The following is an 18,270-nucleotide window of genomic DNA, read 5'->3' as shown; positions in this document are numbered from 1 at the left end:
GTTGCTCCCAGGTGGCATGGTATTAAACATAAAAACAATATCAAAATTATTTGATAGTGCAAGGTTCACTCACTAGACAGGTATGGGGCGCTATTCAGGGAAAAGACTCTAAAACACTTCTAAAGATCTCACTTTCCAATCGAGCGATGAGTTATGAGATCATAGTGAATGTAGCAGTGCAGATGAAGTCATAGCAGACAAGCCTATAGCCCAGATATCTAATTCCCAAAGGAAGAAAGAAACTCTACCAAAGTATTATCAAAGTGCAAAAGGTAAAAAAAGCAGTTGGCTTAAAAATAATACCTATGTAAATAGTGCAGATGGAAATATGTCACCTTGTTAAGTAATTTGAAAGAATTCTACTTTTCCATAATAATTAATGAACTACAAGAATTTTCTCTGGATCTTGTATTTTCTTAAGCTCCATTAGTCATACATGCTTGAAAAAGAAGATATCATGCATTTATTTTTGACATAGATAGTCATCCTACAGCTGGATTTCAGAGTGAGACGTCAAATTCTGAGGCTTATGATCCAGAAGCTCTGGAAGGAGCTTGAGAAAGATAGCAAAGCTACTATCCTAGCAGAAATTTATATTCAAATGATCCAGGTTGCACATTAAAATAATTGTTTTTTATTAACTATGAAATGATTTAATTGTCACACTTAATTCCAACTATTGTCTTGGGCAAGGAGTACAGCACAGATTGTACGAGAAAGTCAGAGTCAAAAAAAGATAGCTGAGAAATTAAGCTACAGGAATAACACTGTTTTCAAATTTCAAGAAATTGTATAATAAAGAAACTAACAAATCATACACGCTATTTATAATCAAAGCAAATATGCTCATTTTTTCCAAAATTATCTGGCTGCTGTTTTCTAATCTTTATTGTTTGAGAATGGTGTGTGCATCTACACGTGCAATTAATGCAACATGATAAACTCCAGTGCAGTTTGTGCTGGAGTCAGCTGCTCCTGGGACTGCAGCACTTGAAGCCAGGGTGGAGCAGCCTCAGAGTGGCAGGGAGCCCTGGAAGGGGCTGGCTGGTACATAAGGGTGCTAAAATGCAGGGCTACGTACCAGGCACCCACATACCCCAGCTAGGCCCTGTCACTATCTATACTTGCATTTCAGTAGAGTAAATTAGCAGAGTAAATTACTCCACCATAGGATAGTACTTGTCCTCAACAGTACTATCCTATGGTGGAGTTAATTTACTGCACCCTAATACAGGCACACATATAGGCTGTGACACTTTATTGTAAAGCTAATTAGTCAACTCTGCAGTAAAGTGCATGTGTAGATGCGCCCAGTCAAAATTTTAATCATGTTGCATGGTTACAGTCACACTATTGTTTTTGTCCACAGACTGACTGAGCATGCATAGTCTTTTAGGGCAAATGTTGACATACCCAGTCTATTAACATTGTTTTCCCTCTCCACCCAAATCCAAGCCTTGCCTATAATCCAATAGCTAGGGTACTCTCTGAAGTAGTAGGAGTTGTGGGTTTGAAACCTGTATACCTTTGTGAATTCTACTCCTGGAGCTGGGTACCTAAGCTTTTAGTGAGTGGGTGCTGAATAGTGCTCAAGTATGTGCCATAATCAAAGAAACAAGTAGGGTGGTGGCTGCAGTAATGCCTCTCAACTTAGCTTGAAAAGGAAGGATTACCTGCAGGATAAGGCCTGTAACCTGAGGGTTGTGAAGTTGGAAATACTAGAATGCTATGGGATGCCAGTGAACCAGCCAAGTCATTATTATGCCCTGATGGAAAGTAGAAAAAAACGTATGAAATGCTTTACAGTGCAGTGCTTGAAAGCTGTTCCTATTTTATCTATGGTCATTTTACATGGTTTGTGCCATCACTTTTTAGAGTGCTTTAAAGTCACCTGAAACATCACAGATATTACGCCTATACATGCCTGGAGAGTGCTGCACAGGACCTGGATCTAAGTGTCTTTTTTCTTAGTGACAGAACCCAGAATCCTTTTAACTAACTTGTTGAGGAAAAATGCCACAGTGGAATTTAGTATGACTGATTAAAGTATGTTAATACATTTCCCAGCTTTGGGTCCAGAGTCCCACTGCCCTATCCATGACCCTTCTGACTTGGGAATTATGTTGCTTGTTCACTAATGAGCATATATCCATGCCAGAGGATATCATGTCTGAACAGGAATTATTTAAAGTACAGGCATAGCATAAGAGTGTTTGATGTTCCAAACAAATATATTTTTGTTTAACGTATGGATGAAACAGTTCTGTGATTGTGTTGTTTCCCTTGAATGTGAATGCATGTAATGTATTTTCCTTTTACCATACGGACATAGTACATTTTACATGGTTGATCTCTCCCATTTTAACTGTAGGTTTATCATACATAAATAATACAACCCCAATTTCCTACCTAAGAAAATGTGGCTCCTGACAAAGGGGTTATATATTGGATTAAATCAATTTGTAAATAATGCGCTGTCATAGATTCATTTTACAAAATATTTTGCTGAGCTACTTCTTAAGTGCTTTGGAAAACAATCTTTTCCAAGCTTCTGCTTAACCAGGTCCCACTCTGGCAGAAGAAATTAAAAGTGGCATAACTTTAAGCAAACTAATATACATCTGTGGCAAAATGGTTATCATTTTTGTTAATGTTTGCCAGATCTTTTCACAATTATTTCATTGATTCATTCTCAAGCTGTTCAATTGTGGACTTTTAGCACAGGGTATCTGAACTTATAAAATATCATCCCTTCCCTATACCTTTGTTCTTCCATACTAATGTTCACTCCTAAGATCTGATTTATGAGACATCTTTATCATATTATAGAACTATAGAGCTTAGCCTAGCCAGTACGGTGAATCTCTTGCTGCATACAAGCTTAAGGGATAATACAACCATTGAGAAAATCCTTGTAGCACATACATAACTTCAAGCAAACTGGTGCAAAGCAGCCTTACTGAGACCAGACTGTGGCACCGTTTGGGTTATTAAGTCATTAATAAAGTGGTATTTAATTTCCATAGAAGCCTATGTATGTCTTTTGAATTCCACAGGACTTCATTATACAATAAACCATCAGAATCTATATTTCTCTTATCACTACTTATCTAAATTCATTTGCTTTAAAAAGGGAACCACTTTTCCAGGCACTAAATCCTGTAGAACTGAAATAGCCCAGCAATAGCATCACCCCATGAACTACCTTGAGTATCTGAGACAGAATCTGAGAGAAATGAAGGAGTTATCACACCACTATCCTCCAGTCCCCTGCTCAAATGATTGAGTCAATGACAAAAACTGAAAGGAAATAATTCTTATTTGAATGTTTTTAAGGCCCCTTTACAATGGCGAAGCACTTAAACAGCCTAAAATAGCTTCAGTATAAATATAGCCCTTTATGGTGAAATTCAATAAGTCACATTATTGTTGGTGCAGTAAAGTCTCCTTTCCCCATCCCTCTATGCTGCAGCATTCTCTATTTCCTTCCAGGGGTGATGGCAAGTTACGGCCACCTTGGGTTGATGGTGGGGTGGAACACGAGAGACTTATTACACATCCAAACCTGTTGCTGTTTAAGGGTTGCTTTTCTGGGATGGTGGGGACTTTATTGCACTTTTTTCCTGCTATGATCATTGCTCATTTGTGTGACATCAAACAAACTATTTTAGGAAACTAAGACAGGATTCCCATTATGACTGTGTGTAGTTACAAGAAGCATTCTATTCCAAATGCTAGCTCTTATTAGCATTCTGGGAGTATCCACATCTGGAGGACTCTAGCCTTAGGCACCATGGCATGCAGCAAGAGATTTGGACAGGACACACTTAATCTTGCATTAATGGTAAGATGTTCTGCCAAGATAAACTTCTAAGCTTTAACATATTTTATTTTGAAAAATGTTACAATCAGGTGTAAAGGAAATTCTTCCTTTTTGACTAGAGTATGCAGCAGTGTATTTGATGACAATTATTATGTGACTACATATTTCATGACCATCATTCCTGACATGAATAAACAGGAAAAAAGAAACACCATTGCTTATGACATCTCTATATGTCAGTTATTTTTTAATAAATGGAGTCAAATGCTGTCATGAAAACAATTTGGGATGGGAATATTTCCATCATGTTGAGATGGGAATATATCCATCATGTCGGTGTACTTTAAATTAACTGAAGCTAATACAAGAAAGATAGTAGGTGGAATCTTAAAGGAAATGTCATGGATTTATGTGCAAGCTCTTGTGGAGGAAATAAAAACCTTCTCTAAATCAAAAGATATTCTTTATACAGTAAAAGTTCTGTTAACCAGCATCTTACAAGCCAGCATGCTCTGTTAACTGGCATGCTGACTTGTAAGATAACGTGAAACAGGAAGTGCCCACTGTGGCACTTCTGGTTTCTCCAAGCCCCCATGGCCCGAGACAAAGCAGTCTGTGCTGCTGAGGTCCCATGGCCCAGGGGCATAACAGGCTGTGCCGGGCTGTATGGGGCCTGTCTCCTTGCTCCGTGGGGCCCGCAGGGCCTGTGGGAGTGGCAGCGATGCCACAGGAGGGGCAGAGGGATGCCCCAGATGTGGCGGGAGAAGTGGCGGCCCGAGTCACTCAATTAACTGGCATATTTTGTTATCCAGCATCCCCTGTTCCCGGGGGATGCTGGAACAGAGCTTTTATTGTATTATGAATTTCAAGATTTCATAGAAATTAAGGATGCACAAATTAATTTGGGAAAATATGGTGCTATCATTGATAATCATTGACAGAACCAATTTAATTAAAACTCTTTTTGAAGTTCTGAGATGCTGGGATACTTTTGGGAATCTATGATATATTCATATACTTTTGTTTTCTTGTGCTTCTGATAAACCTATAATTTATAAAACGTGCCCACAAGGTTTTTTTTCCGATATTTCTAACTGACATTATGGGATCAGTCCTAAGAGGTGACTGTCAAATGTAAGGATCAGCAATGTGGTAGGCCAAATTATGCAGCTCAGTTGAGATGGGCTGGCCCTTCCAACTACAGATACCATATTTCCAGTTCCAAAAAAGAGACAATAGTGGTGGGGCAGGGCAAGGGGAATATGATGGTGCGGGACAGTGACATGCTGGTGCCCTGCCCCTGCTCATTCTGTTGCCCCTCACTGACAAGCCATAGCCTTCCTCCTTCCCCCCCAGACCTGCTGCTGCCTCTCACTCCAGACCCACTGACCCCATCCTTGCCAGTGCTTCTCCCTCCCAAACCTCAGTACCCTGCCCCCCATCCCTTGCTGGTGTCCCTCTCTCCCAACCCACAGCCTCCTGGTGCTGCCAGTGCCCTGCACACCCAACCTAGGGTAGGAGCCAGCACCACTTCTCTTGGAAGTTGGTTCCAGATCCTAGCCACCCCGACAGTCAAGTAGCTCCTCCTGATGTCTAGCTTCAATCTACCCTCCACTAGTTTGTGTCCATTATTTCTAGTCACTCCTGGCAGTGCTCGGGGAAACAGGGACTCTCCCGGTGCCTGCTGGTCTCCCCTGACTAGTTTGTAAACTGCCTCTAGATCCCCCCCTCAGCCTTCTCTTGTGGAGGCTGAACAGGTTCAGCTCCTGTAGTCTCTCCTAGTAGGGACTGCCCTGCTGCCCTCTGATCATGCGAGTGGCCCTCCTCTGGACCCTCTCCATGTTGTCCACATCCCTCCTGAAGTGCGGCACCCAGAACTGGACACAGTACTCCAGCTGCAGCCTGACCAGTGTCGTATAGAGGGGGAGGATCATCTCCTTGGACCTGCTTGAGATGCATCTGTGGATGCACGACAAGGTATGGTTCGCTTTCCTGACCGCATCCCCACATTGTCGGCCCATGTTCATTGTGGTGTCAATGATGACTCCTAGGTCCTTTTCTGCTTCAGCAGTGATGAGAAGGGAGTTCCCCAGCCTGTAGGTATGGTGCTGGTTCTTCCTTCCCAGGTGCATCACCTTGCACTTGTCAGTGTTGAACGCCATCCTGTTCCAATCAGCACACCCCTGTAATCTGTCTAGATCTGATTGCAGCCTATTCCTTCCTTCTAGCGTGCCCACTTCTCCCCACATCTTGGTGTCATCTGCGAATTTGAACAGGGTGCTTTTTACCCCCTCATCCAAGTCACTGATGAAGATGTTGAACAGTGCGGGCCCGAGGACCGAGCCCTGCAGAACCCCACTGCCCACGTCCCTCCAGGTTGAACAAGGACCTCTACCACCACTCTCTGGGTGCGGCCCTCCAGCCAGTTAGTGACCCATCTGACTGTGTGGGCATCAACACCACAATCTCCTAGTTTTTTTATGAGCATGGGATGAGAGACTGTGTCAAAGGCCTTCCTCAAGTCCAGAAAGACTATATCCACTGCGACACCTGCATCTAAGGATTTGGTCACCTGGTCATAAAAGGTTACCAGGTTGGTCTGAAAAGACCTGCCCTTAATGAAACTGTGTTGGTTGCCCCTGAGCATAGTCTCCCTTGCTGGCCCCTTGCGGATATGCGCCAGGATTATTCTCTCAAAAAGCTTCCCCAGCACCGAGGTAAGACTCACAGGCCTATAGTTACCTGGGTCCTCTTTCCTCCCTTTTTAAAGATGGGGTCCACATTGGCACTTTTCCAGTCATCCAGCACATTGCCCAAACACCACGAGTGCTCGTAAAGCCATGCCAGAGGTCCCGCAATAAGATCCGCTAGTTCCCTCAGCACTCTGGGGTGGAGATCATCAGGACCTGCTGATTTAAATATATGTAGTCCCTCCATAAATTCCCTGACTAGGTCCTCACTGACCCTAGGCTTGGGAGTGCCGCCCACAGGGCCCACGGGGGTCCCAGTGGGGGAGATGACCAGGTCCCTCCTCAGTTCTCTCTGCACCTGCAATCAGGTGATTGTTAGATGGTTCCAAGGTCCCAACAGGCAGCCCACAGAGCTAGTCACCAATCATTTCAGCCCCAGTGTGGTCTAGCTGGCCAGGTGTTCATTTTAAGGCATAATAAACCCAGCCACAAAATTATTACATATTTTCTATGTAAAAATTTTATGGACGGTTTTGCTTTTTGTCACACCTTTAATTGTCTGCACATGTGGCTGGGTTACATTTTAATGTATGTGTAATGTGGGTTACAAGGGTGTGCCCTATTCTTAATAGGATGGGATGGGTAGGCAGGAGTGGGTGCTGTGAGAGGGATGCCAGAATTTCAAGCGGATCCCTCTTTCCTCTACATAGTTAGCCCAAGCCCAAAGTTCTTAACTATATACAATTTGTTGAGTTATAATATACATAAACATAACACTAAATATCATATACCTATATTTATACAGTGAACATTAACCAATAACCAAGGTCAAACCCTAAATAACACTATTTACAACAACACAATACAGCATTTCAATTACAAAATATAAGGTGCAAACATGAACAATCTTAATAAAACCTATTCCTTAATATAATCCCTGACTCATGGCAAGAGATAGTCTTCCTTCCAATAGGATCCCTTGGAGGGGGTGACCAGGAAGCACCAGGGTCCCCTCCCCTTAGGGCCTTGACCAAGAGGGGGCGCTGCTCACCCAACCCCTTTTCTGGGTGTACCCAGCCCAAACATCTTTCCCCTGTGGGACCCAAGGGCCCAATGACTCATGCTACCTCAGGTGATGGTGGTCAGAGTGCAGCTCAATGGGGTCTCCTTTGCTGGAGCACCTTTCCAGGCCTCTCCCATGCTGCTGGGCTCCTCCCCACCCTGTGCCCCGCTTTGGGCACCAAGGGCTCAGCTCCTCTCAGCTGCTGCACAACTGCTGCTGACTTCTGGGTGTTAGGCCTCATGCTGTAGCACTACTATTTCCCCATGCGCTGGCTCAGCACTGAGGGCTCTTTTAGCACAGGCTGGGCCCTTCAGGCTCTGGCTGGCTGTCCTCATGCCAGGTGGCTAACCCAAGCAGCCTCCACTGCTTCCTGGCTCCCAAGGCTTGGGCCCGTGCACTGCCCTGTGTACTGTGGGACCTGGATGCTTGCCAGGAGATGGGGCCTGAGCTGCCTCATTGCAGCCCCAAGGCCTTTGCCCTATGCACTGCCCCACGCACTGTGTGTCTCGCTGGCCCTGCCAGGGTTGCAGGCTCAAGCCACCGCTTGTGGATCCCAAGGCCTGGGCTCCATGCACCGAGCCACACATCGCGATGGGCCCGAGCAGTCTCACACTGCTCCCAGGGCCGGGTTTCCCCACACAATCCCTGTGTGTTGTCAACAGCCCAAGCGGTCTCGCACCGCTCCCATGGCTGCTTCTCCAGTAGCAGCTTCAGCAGCCTTGGGCCTATTGCCTGCTGGGGGAGAGCTCCCCAGCTTCTCTTGGTTCTGCTCTTCTTGTGTCCCTCCCACATCTGCCCTCCTGCTGGGCACGCAGCTCCTTTTATATGCTCCAGGGCTCCAGGACCTGACAGTTTACGGTCTTCAGTCAGGTCTGGGGAAGCTCCTCTCCCCCTCCCCTTAGGAAAGGGGTGTGACTTTATGTCTCTTGCTGCTTCCTGATTGGTGGATGGGCTCCACCAATCAAAACAGCAGGATCTCAAGCCTGGGATTCAACCCAAGCTCTGAAAGGTGAGCCTGCTACACATGATTAACTTGTGTAACATCTGCCAGGGGCCTTGGGCACATAAAAATGAAAGTGGATTTTCCCCTTTGTGTCCTAGGTGACTTTACTAGAAGACACTAAGGCACCAATACTAGAATTGAACCTTAAGGCATACAGTGCTTGGCTCCTGAGAGAGGCTTCCGATACTACTGTAATATCAACATAAAGTAGCCAGCATTCATATGCAAGCTGTTCTGTTGTGATAAAATTATTCTTTCAGTTTTATATATATTTTTCATACACAGGGAAAACATATCTCTCAGACCCTGAGCTTCTGACACAAAGAGCTTACAATCTAAAAGAATATACTCCAATATTGAAATAATTTTGTTACTTACAGACCAGTCTTAGCTGATTTAAGTCAGCAGGATTTCATTGAAGTCACACACCTAAGAATCAGACCCTATATTACTAAAGATATAAATTAAAATAAATGGAAGGTAAAAAATTTTTAAAAATCAACATTTCTAAGAATTAGAGCTGGTAGAAGCTTTCTTTCTTTAAAAACAGCCCTGTTAGCAACAATAATTAGAAGCTCCTCTTCCATTTTACTGAAGCAATGAAGTAGATATATGGGAAATGTTTTAGGTTTACCAAAATCATGGATGTTTCATTCATAACCGTTCTATATAAAAGTGGTTAATTATGTTAATCTGAAGTCAGGCAGATGTTAGGGCATGGTAGTACCTTAAAGACTAACTGAATGAGGTATGAGCTTTCATAGGTAACGACCTACTTATTAGAAGTTATGTCTGCACTTCACAGATGCATCTGACAAGGTAGGCTGCTGCATGTGAAAACGTATGAATCTCTGGATCAGTAAATCTCCAAGCTGCCACCCTGCACTACCTTCTGCTATTCTATACAACCAACAGTCTTGTATTCTAAACTCCAGATGTGTTTGCTATGATATTAAAAAAACTACATTTCAACAGCTTAAACACACATCCCCAGAATAGGCTTGGTCGTCTTTGGGTCCATAACTCACATGCACCACAGATGTTGAAAATCATATTTTATATATTTAATTCAGTTTTTATTTTCCATTATCATGTTCGTATACTCCAACACAAGTGTTTCCTAAGAGATTTGTCATTACAACATAAGGTTCAATTAATTCACAAAAAGTTCCTTCACAAAATTTGCAAAGCTTCTGGAAGTGGCTAGCTTCAGATAATAGGGGCATTGGATTAAATATAAGTTTAAAGGGGTATTTTTTTATCATTTCCTTTATCTCTGTCCAAATCCACCCTCCCTTTTGGCTGCTGTCACTGTAGCACTTCAGCATCTGGCATGGAACCAATACAGGAGGTACTTCAAGAGATGGTAAATTAACTTATTCAGCAGTCTCCAGGGCTTCCTTTCGCAGAGGTCAAATGTGTTTCTAAACCAGCAAGAGAAGTGAAAGTTTTTTTTTTATTCTGGCTTCCAATGAAGCAAGACAAGAGGCAGCAAAAAGAGCAAAGGGATTTCCCCCAACACCTAATGCTGAGCATGCATTTTGGATATATAGTTCTTCAAAACAGATTCCGTACTTGGCTGCACTATGAGCTATGCATTAAAGTTAGTTACCCTACTTCCTCCTCTCGTATCCCCAAAATAACGTATTCCTTATTCTGTATTCATGTATTTCATAAGTGAAGATTTATACAAGTAATGGATACTTAAGAGGTAGTTTGTCCCTGTGCAATAATATCCAAATCTAAACTAAGTGAAGCTTCCACTTTTACATAGTGGTTGAAAAGCAGACTATTTACCTCACCCCAGCACATAAATGGTAGAAAAGACGTAATATACAAATCATGTAGGAATGTCACTGCATTTCAGGAGGGGGAGCAGAATGCATTTGAAATGTAGCTCTAATTCATTACAGCCACAGTGTTGATTTTTGAGAGAAATTTTCATGGTTGCAAGTCTATACATTGTTTTGTTAATTACAAATGAAAATTAATTTAAGACATTAGTGGGATGGGAAGAAAAACATAAGATCAACAATAATGAAATCCCACTATCAAGCAAAGTAGTGTATTCTCTATTTCTTGAATTTCTAAGTGCTCCTCAGGGGTGTAGGGGTGTGTTGGTCTAAGGACATAGGCAAACAAGGATCTTTGGGTTAATCTGATATCTTTTATTCGACTGACTTAAGTAGTTGGAAAAAAAAAATTAGCAACCTTTCGGGGGGGGTGGGGAAGACATTTTTTTTAGCAAGCTTTAGCAACCTGACTTGCATGCATACCAGTCCAGCCCCTGCCTTCTTTACTAGTCATTCCTTCCAGGAAGAGCACACACCAACTGCAGAGATTTCCTCAGTCTGATGAAGGGTTTTTAAACCTGAAAGCTTGCTAAAAAATTTTTTTCCAACTAAAGTTGGTCTAATAAAAGATACCAGATTCACCCAAAGAACCTTGTCTGCCTAAATGTTCCTCAGGAAGATATACTTTGGTCACGCAAAAGCTATTGGACTAAATACAGGAATGATCAGATGCGAGTCTATTGCCTCTGTAATGCAGAAGGTTAGAGTAAATCACTGACTCTCAAACTTTTGTGAGGGTCACATACTTCTCCTCCAATTTATGATACTGCTGTGAAGCCCTGATTCTGTGCTTTTGACAAGACACACATAATGCTTTAGTCACTATATCCTATGAGATACTGTAGAGCTGTTCATTTTTAATTTTCTTCTATTTATATTTCCCCTTCTCCTTCTGCTTTCTCATTCCTTCCTCTCACTAGAAGCTGGCTGTATATCCCCAGAGGTATGCATAGGGAAGTTCAAAAAAAATTGGACCAGATGATGTAATAGACCCCTATGGCCTTAAAATCTATGAACAATTTACTGCTTCTGTATGCAACCTTTTATCTTGGAAGTTTAACAAGCTAGGGATGACTTGAGCTAACTCACTGAAATGCAGCCACTGTTCAGTAGCACATACTGAGGAGCTGAGAAATGGAAAAGCCAATTCTGGCTGAAACTGTGGGGGAAACTGGGCATTAATAATAATAATAATAATAATAATAATAATTTTCTTCAGAGACCTCAAAGTACTTTTGAAAAAGAAGTTAAGTATCTTTTACTCATGAAACAGATGGGAAATGGAGACTTAGGATATGTCTATACTGCAATCACTGAAGTGACTGCAGCCTATGTACAAGTATGTGAACTGGTTTTAAATCAGCTAACTTGATGGCAACACAGCCTCAGCATACTGCCTTGAATCAGCAAGGAATAAGCCCTCCCTTCCTCTCAATGCATTTCCCCTTCTTTGGTTATTTGTTGAAGCTTTTATTTCCAGGGTGACCCTTTTCCAATCAGGACTGTTGGCACGCTCCTACTCAAACCCCTCAGAGTAAAAACTACAATAAATTAAGTGGGCTGTGAATCACCTAGATATGAATGATCTAGGATCTGCTAGGATCAACAGAGACAGCGCTCTGTTAAATCATTTGAAAACATCCTCAAATGGGTACCCAAGACAGTCAGACATATGCAGCAAGGATGAGGCCTGTATTTCAAACTGTTTAAAACCTATATTAGGCATCTTAATAAAAGGTGTTAGATTTTCAAAGGCATTGGATCCTCAGTGATTTGAATGGAAGCTGTGGGAGCTCAGTCTGTCTACAAACCAGGGCACTTTTATGTAAATGCATAGCTGTGAATTTAACTTGAGGCAGTCATACTTCAACATTTTGGCCAAAATGAGTTGTATAGGATTGTGATGGCTCTTTAATGAAAACTGTGAAAAGGAATTCAGGTCTTTTGACTTCTGGTTCTATGCCTCAATCACTGGGCTATTGTCCCTAAGCAGACTGTAATTGCCTGAGCTGGAATTTGTTCAGGGTACTGGATTTAACATTCCTAAATTATAAAACATGCTGTTAGATCTTTAATACACATAAGTAGTCAGGAACTTGGCTGCACAATGACTTCTATCCATTTGTGGCTTCTTTTGTGCTGGAGCATTGTTTTAATGCAATCTCAGAAGGAAGAATATTGCAAGCTGGACAACCCACAGCATTTTTATGGAATTCCTTAGTAATGTCTACCTCTTTCCATCAGTAGAACTCAAACCCCTTTTCAAAGGCATTAAGCATCATTGTTTGCATTTTACAAATGGGGAGCTATTAAGACACAGGAAGGTGAAGAATCTTGCCCAAGCTCACCAGCAGGCTGATGGAAGAATTGGAATAGCAAATAAGTCTGCAGAATCTAAGGCTACCACATACTCTGCAGAGCCACGTTGCATTTCGTCACACTAGAAAACTCCAGTCCAAGTACTGGCAGTCCAACTCCGCTTACCTAATGAGATCTGACAGAATCACAGCTCATAGCAGTGTGGTTGAAGGTAATACAAGAAATGTAATACTGAGTGAGCCAGAAGAAATAATACAAGGGTGCTTTCAAATGATTTAATAGAAATACAACCCCTATTTATCTTAGTTTACTATAATGAAAGCTAATTAGAAGATGAGGTGTGGACTCAGAAAACCCAGCAATTTATGTTTCACTTTGCACACGCGCGCGCGCGCGCGCACACACACACACACACACACACTATATTTTAGCCAGCCTTTTCTTCTATAAATTAAATCAAATTAAATGAGACCACATTAAAGTGTCAAATCAGATTACATATGCTATTTTGTAAGTTCTACTATTCATTTTCCTGCTCTGAGTGAAATTCTTTAGTTTAACTACATTTAATGTGTTGTCCTCTGCCATAAGTTTGTTGATCTACTGAACCACTAGCTGGTAAAAGAATTAAAAAACCTCCTTCCCTAACTTTACACAACAGATTCATTTTGTGTAATATTTCTTCCAGAGTAGGTAAGAAACCAGTGCACAACATGTTATGATTCACTGAAAGCAGGATTCTATCCAACCTTGAATCTGAGCTGCCATACAAGTTTGATTCTGCCAAGAACAAGTCTTTACCAGTGCTCCAAAACCTTGGCATACCAATGTGATTTTCAGCACTGATTTATGCTGATTTGGCTGGCTGAATAAAGAACGAAAGTCAAAGGGGCTGGAAAGCTATTACACTTCCAGCATGTTTAAGATGACTACCTTGCCAAACTGCTGCTATTATATTTCTAGTATGTTTAAGGTGACTACTCTGCCAAACTGCTAAGCATTTAGCATTCTGGGGTTGACGTGATGAAAGCTTTTCTAAGAAGTCAATGTGTATAACCTCCAGCTGAATACAAAATATAATAAAATTCCTTGTCACCATTCACTTATTCACTTCCTTTTATACAGATTCCAGTTCTTTGAAAGTAACGCACAGTTCTATTTCCCCTGGAAAAAGCATTCGTAGTCTGTAAATCTGCGGATTATACAAAAGTATATTTGCAGGTAACAAGAACATTCCGGTAGCCAACATATCCAACACTAATGGGTTCTCAGAGCTGAAGTTTGTCATCATGAAAACAAATATCGGCATCATTAGCAAAGAAATCCTTTACCAGAGCTCATACTGTAAATGGTTCATACATATTACAGTTCTGACAGATGAAGTATTTACTATGTAATGTCTGACCACTTTAATACCCGGCTTCATAATTACAGCAAAATTGCAGCTCTGGTTAACTTGTTAAGCAATGGTATATATGCAAGTTTATTCCTGCCAGCAACACAAAAATCAAGGTCTTGTTTTGTATAATGACAGTAAAATAAATAATAAAAACAAATAATAGTATTTCGAAATCCTTCAAAACTCTATTTTAAAGATATATTTTTCTCAGTGTGTTCTATGTTTCCTATATGTTTAAATAACATTGCTTACATGCTTTAAGCCGGGTTTCAAAGGAAAATCTCGTTTTATTTGCTATTTCCACAACTGAAGTTTCATGTTTTTCAAGTTAACTATGATGAATAATGAAATTCTTAGAAGTGAATGATTCACTATTAAAAGCTATGGCTAAAACGCTAAAAAACTTTAGAGAAAAACTGAAGTGAGGTGGTATGTTATCTTACAGTTCTGTTCTGTCCAAATTGTATGCAACATTTCAGGGAGGATAAGCCTGAGTGGTTAGGATGTCTATGCTATGTTGGGCAGAATGCAAGGTAGATTTGCACCATATAGACTAACCAAATCAGAAATATATAGCCTACGCTTTCATAAGCAGTGTTGTCTTCAGGTGCTGATGCTTACAAAAGCATATGTTGTTATTAATTAGTCTACAAAGTGCAAATCTACCCTGCCTCCTGCCTGACTTCACACTAAAATGTCTAAGTACCTCTCCATGATATGCTGGGTGCCACCTGGGAGAAAGGATAGAACAATGTAGGCTTAAGGGATAAGTCTCCTCAAATTACATTGCCATACTCATATCCCCTTCACTGTGGCTGATCAGAATAGTGCACTATCACTGCTGCCTATCTCCCTCTCCCTTTTGCTTAATAAACTGACTACACGTATACTCTTGCTTCACATTAATGTTTGTTCTTCTCCACTTCCTCCAATCACACTGAAGATTAAGTCAGCAGAAATCACTCTGTTCTGGCATGATGGAGGCAACCAGGTCTTAATCTTATGTGTGCTCAGTTTCACCAGCACTGGACAATGATATAAAACCCGAAGATGTGTGTTCATCATGGTCAGTCTCACCAAGCTTTTGAAACTGGAGAAGTTCACATCACAGTGGAACGCTGTAAAACCAAATCTTAAATACAACATTTCTCTCCTAATGAAGCAGCTGGTTATTGGTTGGAAAGCAAAGAAATTGACAGTTTAAGCTATATTTTTTGAAGTTTGCTTCTAATGATTAAGAGAGATAGCAAACACTTTTATTTGAAGCTTGACTATCATCATACTATAAAATAATGATAGACATGTCACACAATGACCAGAACAGAACTGAACTTTGCAAATTCGTTGTAACATTGCTTTTAACAAGGACATTGTTTCTTTCAAAGCTGGTTGCATGTGTGTGAGAGATAAAGTTACTTTGGCTGTCAAATATAGAAGCCTATGTTTGAAAATGCCAAGATAGCATAGACTCTTGGTCCATCAAATCCCATATACTGCCTCTGGCAATGAGCATAACTTTCAATTTTTGAGGAAGGTGAAAAAGACTCTAATAAAGCGCGTCCACACATGCAGGCACGTGTGCTTAGAGCAGCTCAAATAACAACGGCACAAATTTGTGCCAGAGATTTGTGCCTCACCACATGTGCTTGAACTTGCACTTTGGTGTGGGGCAAATTGTGCCACTTGGGGCAAACTAACCCTGTCCAGCTCCTCCCAGATCTGCAGCCAGGGGGAGCTAGAGGCTGGGTCCAGCACAGGTGCTGGCCCCAGAAGTATAAAAAGCTACCCTGACGATCAGCTCAGGGCTACTTGCCCTGAGGAGCTTCTGAGGCCCAGCCAGTTGGTATCTGGGGACACCAACCCCTTATGTCAGCCAGACTGCTGAAGCAGCCCTAAGCTAGACTGGCCCCTGCAACCTCTACCCAATGCAGCAGTTTAACAGTGGGGGCTGCTGCCTGGCTGTGGCCTGCTGCCAACTCTGATAGCATCTGCCCCTTTGGACCTGTGGCCCCATGGCTATGCACCTGCCAGACCTAGACGGGAACCACGTGGCCACCTGGGCTGTTGTATGGGCACTGTAGCAGAGCCTCCTGCACTTCTGGGCCAGCTGCTAGTAGGCCATGTCTGCACAGTTGGCCTTTGTGCAGCACTGCTGTCATGTATTCTGGTTCCCCCGCTCTGCCATCTGGGCAACTATCGGCTAGATTTGCTTGTCACAGTGGCCCACTTTGAACTGTCAAATCGTGTTCTCTTGGCACCAAATGGCCAGGTCAGCCACTTCATCTGCCCTCCAGCTGGGCATCCGGTGCTGGCCCTGGGCAGGCTCCTCTGCCCGGGTCTTGCCACTTGCCTTACCAGCAGAGATCCTGGTGTACACTGTTTAAAAATCACAAATTCTCTGATAAAAAACCCCCAATTTCACTCATTAAAATACCCCAAAATCTGTGTTCTTCCGCAATTAAAATGAAGCTCCAGTTTATCTAGAGTGATCAGTTTGGCAATGTTTTGTTAATATATTTACAATGTTAAAGCAATTTGGAAGCCTACCAGTGCCTCTATCATCATAATAAATGAATTTTAAATATCTGTACACTTTGTCATTTTCTTTTGTTTTTTTATCCAAGAAAAATCAAAGCTGCCTCTGCCCCTTTGCTCATCAGGATGTGGGGTGCTGAGCAGCACCGATATGCCAGTGTCTGGCCCCTGCCCTTGCCTCTCACACCCAACACAGACCCCGCAATGCCCCTCACTCCTGACCCATAGCCCCTCCCAGCTACAGCTCTGCCCCAGCACCAGGACATGAGTCCAGCTGCAGCTGCCCCACCCGCTGCTTTGTGGCTCTGAGCAGTGCCAGCCCTTGCTGCTCTGCTCCCTGCTTCTGTGTCCAGGCCCCAAAGATCCCTATGCCATTTCTGGGGCTCAGGGACCAGGCTGGGCAAACCCCTTCCCTTCCAGGCCAGCCTCCCACTTCGGAGGCTGCCTTAGGTGGGCAGGGCTGCCTCTCTCACCTGAAATGCTCCACCACCCTTGACCCTCATCTCTCTCTCTTTCACGCACATCCTGCTGCCACCTTCACTCCTTCCCCCAGCCCATCACACACCCAAGTGGTTCCTGGGACTAGGAGCACCCCCAGGCTGGGGCCACATGTCCCAGCACCAGTGTGAGCACAAAGGAGGGCTGCAGTGTGGCAGTTGCCCTTGCATCCATGGCTCCTGCCAGCAGGTCCCATCCCATCCTGTCCAGTGGCTAGGCATGCAGGGCATGAGATTAGTGGGGGGTGGGGAGTTGTGGGGTTTTGGGGAGCAAGGCTTGGGGGGGTTGGGTGGGTATAGGATTTGTGGGTGTGGGGTTTGTGGAGGGAATGGGGCTTGCATGGAGGTTGGGGGTATGGGGTTTGTGGCTGGGTATGTGGCTGGGGAGGGTTGTGTGGGTTGTTTGGGGGTGTGGGGTTTGTGGGTGGATTGTGGAGGGTTTGTGGTTGTGGGGGGAACTGCTCAGGAGGGGTAGGTCCTCCTCCCACCTCCCACATAGTGCACAGCATCCTGCTGCAGCAGTAGCAGCAGTGGTCACTGGGGTGCTCAGGGCTTGCTACTGGCAGGGTTCCCCTTGTATGGCATGGCCCTAGCTGCCTGGGACCTGGTGCCACCTGCACCACATGGCGTAGGCCTAGCCTGGCTCAGGGGCATGTACCTTTGAACAGGACCGAGCCACTCTTGCTGTCACCTAGTACCAAATGCAATAACCACATGCCCTTGGGCCTGGCTAGGTCCTGCCTCCATGGAGTCATCCTGGCCCGATGGCACCTGGGGCACTTGGAAGCAGGACCTGGCCAGGCCTGAGGGCATAGAGCTCTTGCGTGAGGTGCCAGGGTCCCCAGGTGACAGAAAGAGCAGTCCAGTCCTGCCTGAAGGCATGCGTCCTGGGCCAGGCCAGGCCAAGCCTGCACCATGTGGCACAGGTGGTACAAGGTCTCAAGCAGCCAGGGCTGCTCCACGCCACGTGAGGGCTCTGCCAGTAGAAAGCCCTGGGTGCCCTGATGGGTGCTGCTGCTAGTGCTGCTGTGGGGAGTGAGGGGGGGGTCTGTACACCGTGTGGGGGCAGGTGGGGGTCTACCCCTCCC

The sequence above is a fragment of the Crocodylus porosus genome, unplaced genomic scaffold, assembly GCF_001723895.1.
Source record: "Crocodylus porosus isolate Cpor-Errol unplaced genomic scaffold, CroPor_comp1, whole genome shotgun sequence".
Lineage (NCBI taxonomy): Eukaryota > Metazoa > Chordata > Crocodylia > Crocodylidae > Crocodylus > Crocodylus porosus.
The sequence above is the reverse complement of the archived record's forward strand: the minus strand, read 5'-3'. Positions refer to the sequence as shown.